We start from the raw sequence: 6,141 nt of genomic DNA, 5'->3' as shown, positions 1-6,141 counted from the left end.
GCAGTGCCCTTACTACCCTGGGGGCTCAGCCTCAAAGAATCTGCCTGCAATGCAGGAGCTACAGGAGACACAGGTTCGATCCCTGGGTCAGCAAGATCCCCTGGAGAAGGGCCAACTCTTTGTGACCCCATGGACTGTAGCACGCCAGGCTACTCTGTCCTTGGGGATTCTCCAGGGTTGTCATACCCTCCTCCAGGGGATCTTCCCAACCCAGGGATCAAACCCAGGTCTCCCACATTTCAGACTGATTCTTTACCATCATATACACAGTATATGTATAAGCCCAACATATACACAGTACTACATATAAAATACATTACCAGCAAAGACCTAACGTTTTAGCACAGGAAACTGTAGTCAGTATTTTGTAATAACCTATGAGGAAAAAGAATCTGAAAAAATACATAGATATATATGTATGTATAACTGAATCACTTTGCTGCACACCTGAAACTAATACAACTAAATAAAAAGGAAGAAACTAGGAGCTTATAAATAAACACTTCAATTAAAAACAAATACTTCAATTAAAATAAATCCTTCAATTATGTACTTCATAAACAAATACCTCAATTAAAAACAAACAGGGACCTAGGAAGTTTGCTGTCCATTCTCCCACGGACATCTCAGAGGAAGACTAGCTAGTCAATCTGGTGGAATCCTCAAGTTGAATCCTTCCAACTACCTGACATGAGGCAGCAGAGATTAGTCTAGATAATCCACTGCTGCTGGTTGCCAAAGGGCACCTACTGGACAGAAGGGCCAGGATGTTGGTGATGGCGCAGCCTTCCCTTCAGATGGCCCAGGACACAGAGCAGTGGGGAGCTGTGGCCTCTGGCGGGCGGGCACTGTCCCTGAAGCAGGGGCAGCGGGGGCAGAATCTCTGTTCTGCCAGCTGCTGTGCTCTGGAGGGAGTGGCTCTCCCATCACCCTCAGCCTAGGAGACCAAAGTGTTACCAGATACACCATCCTGGATCCCAAATATTCCCAGCATCCACTAACTCATGGACTGTATCCTGACTTCCTGATGGTCAACTTCTGATAAGGGGAGCCAGTTTTTAGTAAACTCTCCAAATACAGAGGTTACTCCCTTTCCCTACATATTGGATTCCAAGGTCAATTTGAATCTTGAACTGCCCTGAAAGTAGAACGTCTCTTGCTAAAGAAGAGGGTGGGGGTGGGGGAGGAAACACAACATAATCTGAAGGGGCACCCCAAGGAAGATGGCACAGGAAGGGCCAGTTTACCTGCCTCTAAAAAGCAGCCTTGGGTCAATCGGCACACAGGAGCCCTCTGCTATCTAATCCCTGCTTTGCTCATCAGTCTTGATTTCAATCTCCTTAGACTTTCTAAAAAGTCACCTGTACTCTGGGTGGGTGGAAGTGTCTATGTGTGTATGTGTGTGTGTAAGTTCGTAGCCTGGGAGAAAAAATTAAAGGAAAAGAAGGCAAGCAAGAGGGACCAGTCTCTTTAAACTGAAGGAAAGGAGCTTAATATAAACCTCCCAGACTAAGCAGAGCCAAGAATCAGTACCATCTGAGAGGTCCAGCACCACTTTCCTCAGGCCTGGGTGGATCCAGCTGAACAGGAAGCTGGGATTTTGCAGAACCAGAGGTCCACCTGCAAATGCATCATCTAATCCCGATTATTCTGCAATCATGCATGAAGGCTGACAGGTTGCCCTGAGTTTAGGGAGACTAACAAAAATCAGACCTCACATTACCAATTCTAGACAGCCCCTAAATCTTCCTAATCACAGGCATTAGTATCAGAACAGGATCCCGTCACTCTTTTTTTAATGTCACTGTTTGAATTAATGTCTAAAATTCTACCTTCCCTAGGGAAACAAAGACTCTGTACACTATAAGAGATAATCCCACTAAGCCACTTGGCAGGGAGTCCAGTCTTAGACCTTTTCTTTTTTGGGAGGGAGATTCTGAAATACACAACCTTTCCACCTACACTGAATAACGTCCTATTATTATGTACGGTAATAAGAGCTTCAAGGGGTAGTGCTGTATGGAAATACAAAAACAGGACTTCCCTGGTGGTGGTGGTGCTGCTGCTGCTGCTAAGTCACTTCAGTCGTGCACGACTCTGTGTGACCCCATAGACGTCAGCCCGCCAGGCTCCCCCATCCCTGGGATTCTCCAGGCAAGAATACTGGAGTGGGTTGCCACTTCCTTCTCCAATGCAAGAAAGTGAAAGGTGAAAGTGAAGTCGCTCAGTTGTGTCTGACTCTTTGTGACCCCATGGACTGCAGCCCACCAGGCTCTTCCATCCATGGGATTTTCCAGGCAAGAGTACTGGAGTGGGGTGCCATTGCTTTCTCCACCCTGGTGGTGCAGTGGATAGAAATCCACCTGTCAGTGCAGGGGACATGGGTTCAATCCCTAGTCCGGGAGGATCCTAGTCTGGGAGGATCCCACATGCCATGGAGCAATGAAGCCTGTACGCCATGACTACTGAGCCCATGCTCTAGGGCCTGGGAGCCGCAACTAGTGAGCCCATGTGCCTAGAGCCTGTGCTCCACAACAAGAGAAGCCACCGCAATGAGAAGCCCGTGCACCGCAACTAGAGAATAGCCCCCGCTCTCTGCTACCAGAGAAAGCCTGAGCACAACAAAGGCCCAGCACATTCAAAAATAAAAATAAAGATGAATAAATCAATAAAATAAAAAATTTAAAAAGATATAGAAAAATAGCAAGACTCAAATATTTTAATTTTACTAACTTAAAAAAAATAATCACAAATATAATGAAACCTAGCTACTCATTCTTAACTCTGAAACCTCTTAGGTCAGTTCTTTCCCTTCGGTAAAATGGAGATTAAAACTTCCTCTCCCACATCCACCACCTGCCTCACTGAGACACTTTCTGTTGACCGGTATAACTTCCTCAACTCTATGATGGACATGCTTTCCACATTTCTGAAATTGGAATGCACCTCACAATCAATGGATACATTTAATACTGTGTTTATCCCCAAATGCTGTTATTAAATATAATGTTCTAGAATCCAGGGAATTTATTTCCCTTGTGGTCATAAAAATCTGTCTCCTTAGGAGGTAAGATTTTTTTTTTTTTCAGTGAAAAGTCACGGGGCCTTGTTTCTCATAGCAGGCAAAGTAGCACCGGAAATGCATAGGTAGAGACAATTACACTGGGGCCTCTAACAGAGATCTTGCTGTAACCATCTGTCTGCCAGGGGATTCAGCTGCACTGCCTACATTCCTGTCCCAGCTCCTCAAATGTCTGACTCTACTTCCCTCCTGTAAAACTCCAGTTAACCCACCTGTAAAATGGTAACAACAGTAATACTGATTTCATGGGGCTATTTAGTGAAGCTACATGAAATCATCCATGTAATGTTACCAGCGTGGCAGGATGTCTGCTACATACAGGTGATCAATAATGTTGGGTATTATTTTAATGTATATATTGATATGAACGACTGTAGCAGCTAGGTAATGATGCACAACCAGGAGCTGACTTCTTCAGTGTTAGCATGGGTTTAGAGAAAGGCAAATGTGGATTTTAAAAAACTATGTTCATAAGGCTATAGGAAAAAAAATGGAGGAAGAGTAAGGAGAAAGCTTTGGAGAAGAAAATGGGAGAAAGAAGAAAAAAATGCTCACTAGATGTATACAGAAAGTCGACTTAAGAAGAAGCCAACGAGAATACATTTTGACCCAGAAAGTATACTAGACAAGATGTATGGTAAACTGCTGAGACAAGGAGACTGCAAAATTCCAGTGGCTGCCACAAGATAGGCAATTGTATTCTTTCACACACAGTTCAGGAAATTGGTTCTATGTAGGGTGGGTGATGGGATGGTGATCCACCGCATGTTGAGTTCCTGTATCTCGTTGGTCTACCATCTCCTAGAGGGCTGTTTTTGTCTGAATTAGCAAGTCTGGCTTACCTGCATCATGTCTGTCCTCCAGGTGTAGGAAAGGGGAGAGAGAAAAATTAGAGAACAATCAACTTTCTGTGTCCAGGTCCTGAAGAAAAGTTTGCACACACTACTTCCACTCAGCATCCACGAGCCCCAGGGCCACACCAAACTGCAAAGGTGGTGGGGATAATAGTCCAGTTCAATCAAAGAAAAAAGAAGAGAGTGTTGCTGGGGAAAGTCTATGTCACAGAGAGTGAGCGTTTCACTTCAGGGACCTTGAACCAAAAGGACATGAACTCAGAGGACAGGAGACACCATTATATTGTATGTTTCCCTTAACAAAGCATCTACCTTCTAGGAATCATACATATCTGTTGTCAAATAGGTCAGCTATTACTATCCCTCCATTCTGAAGGAGATCAGCCCTGGTATTTCTTTGGAGGGAATGATGCTGAAGCTGAAACTCCCGTACTTTGGCCACCTCATGCGAAGAGTTGACTCATTGGAAAAGACTCTGATGCTGGGAGGGATTGGGGGCAGGAGGAGAAGGGGACGCCAGAGGATGAGATGGCTGGATGGCATCACTGACTCGATGGACGTGAATCTGAGTGAAGTCCAGGAGTTGGTGATGGACAGGGAGGCCTGGCGTGCCGCGATTCATGGGGTCACAAAGAGTCAGACACAACTGAGCGACTGAACTGAACTGAAGGTTTATTATGAGTTCAAAATAACACAACTAGTCATCATCAAAAGGAGTACAAATACAAATGCTGGAGAGGGTGTGGAGAAAAGAAAAGCCTCCTACACCTCCTACACCTCACCTACCTGTGGGTGACAAGGGTGCAGCAACTACAGAGAACAGTATGGAGTTTCCTTAAAGACACAGAAATAGAGCTTCCATATGAGCCAGCAATCTCACTCCTGGGCATATATCTGGAAAAAAGGAAAACTCTAATTTGAAAAGATAAGTGCACCCCGAAGTTCATAGTAGGACTACTTACAATAGCCAAGATGTGGAAGCAAACTGTCTACTGACAGGTGAATGGATGAAGAAGATGTGGTATATATATAATGGAATACTGCTGCTGCTGCTAAGTCGAGTCAGTCGTGTCCGACTCTGTGTGACCCCGTAGACGGCAGCCCAACAGGCTCCCCCGTTACTCAGCCATAAAAGAATGAGATATTGCTATCTGCAGCAACATTGATGGACCTAGAGATTATCATATTAAGTGAAGCAAATCAAAGACAAATATATGATATCACTTGTCAGATCAGATCAGATCAGTCACTCAGTCATGTCCGACTCTTTACGACCCCATGAATCGCAGCACGCCAGGCCTCCCTGTCCATCACCAACTCCCGGAGTACATTCAGACTCACGTCCATCGAGTCAGTGATGCCATCCAGCCATCTCATCCTCTGTCACCCCCTTCTCCTCTTTCCCCCAATCCCTCCCAGCATCAGAGTCTTTTCCAATGAGTCAACTCTCCGCATGAGGTGGCCAAAGTACGGGAGTTTCAGCTTCGGCATCATTCCTTCCAAAGAAATCCCAGGGCTGATCTCCTTCAGAATGGACTGGTTGGATCTCCTTGTAGTCCAGGGGACTCTCAAGAGTCTTCTCCAACACCACAGTTCAAAAGCATCAATTCTTGGGCGCTCAGCCTTCTTCACAGTCCAACTCTCACATACATACATGACCACAGGAAAAACCATAGCCTTGACTAGACGAACCTTTGTTGGCAAAGTAATGTCTCTGCTTTTGAATATGCCTGGAGAATTCCATGGAGAGTCAGACATGACTGAGCAACTTTCACTTTCACTTCACTTCACACCGTGGACATGTATGTGTAAAACTATCAACCAACGAGAGAGGTTTCCTCCATAAATTGTTTTGCTAATATTAAAATGTTATACCTGATTGAATTAAATAACTATGTGTTAGACATTTAATATCTATTATTGTCTATTAAGAAAGTCTACTCTCTCCTTGGGAGGGCTGCCTAGAGTGGTAATATAATCCACCCATTGGGTAATATTCCCAGATCCTCAGCCCGTTTTGCACCTGCGGCGTGCCTTTTGTCAGAGGTGGGTACGAAAAAAGCCAGGGGTGGAGGTGGGTGAGAATTAAGTATTTCTTTCTCATGTGAATGGGAGGGGCCCTTTATTCCACCTCCTGGAAGCCCCCATTAAAAGCTGCCACTGCCCCAGACAACCACAGAGCAGGTTCTTTAGCAGGGAGCCAGA

The sequence above is a fragment of the Bubalus bubalis genome, chromosome 12 (assembly GCF_019923935.1).
Source record: "Bubalus bubalis isolate 160015118507 breed Murrah chromosome 12, NDDB_SH_1, whole genome shotgun sequence".
Lineage (NCBI taxonomy): Eukaryota > Metazoa > Chordata > Mammalia > Artiodactyla > Bovidae > Bubalus > Bubalus bubalis.
The sequence above is the reverse complement of the archived record's forward strand: the minus strand, read 5'-3'. Positions refer to the sequence as shown.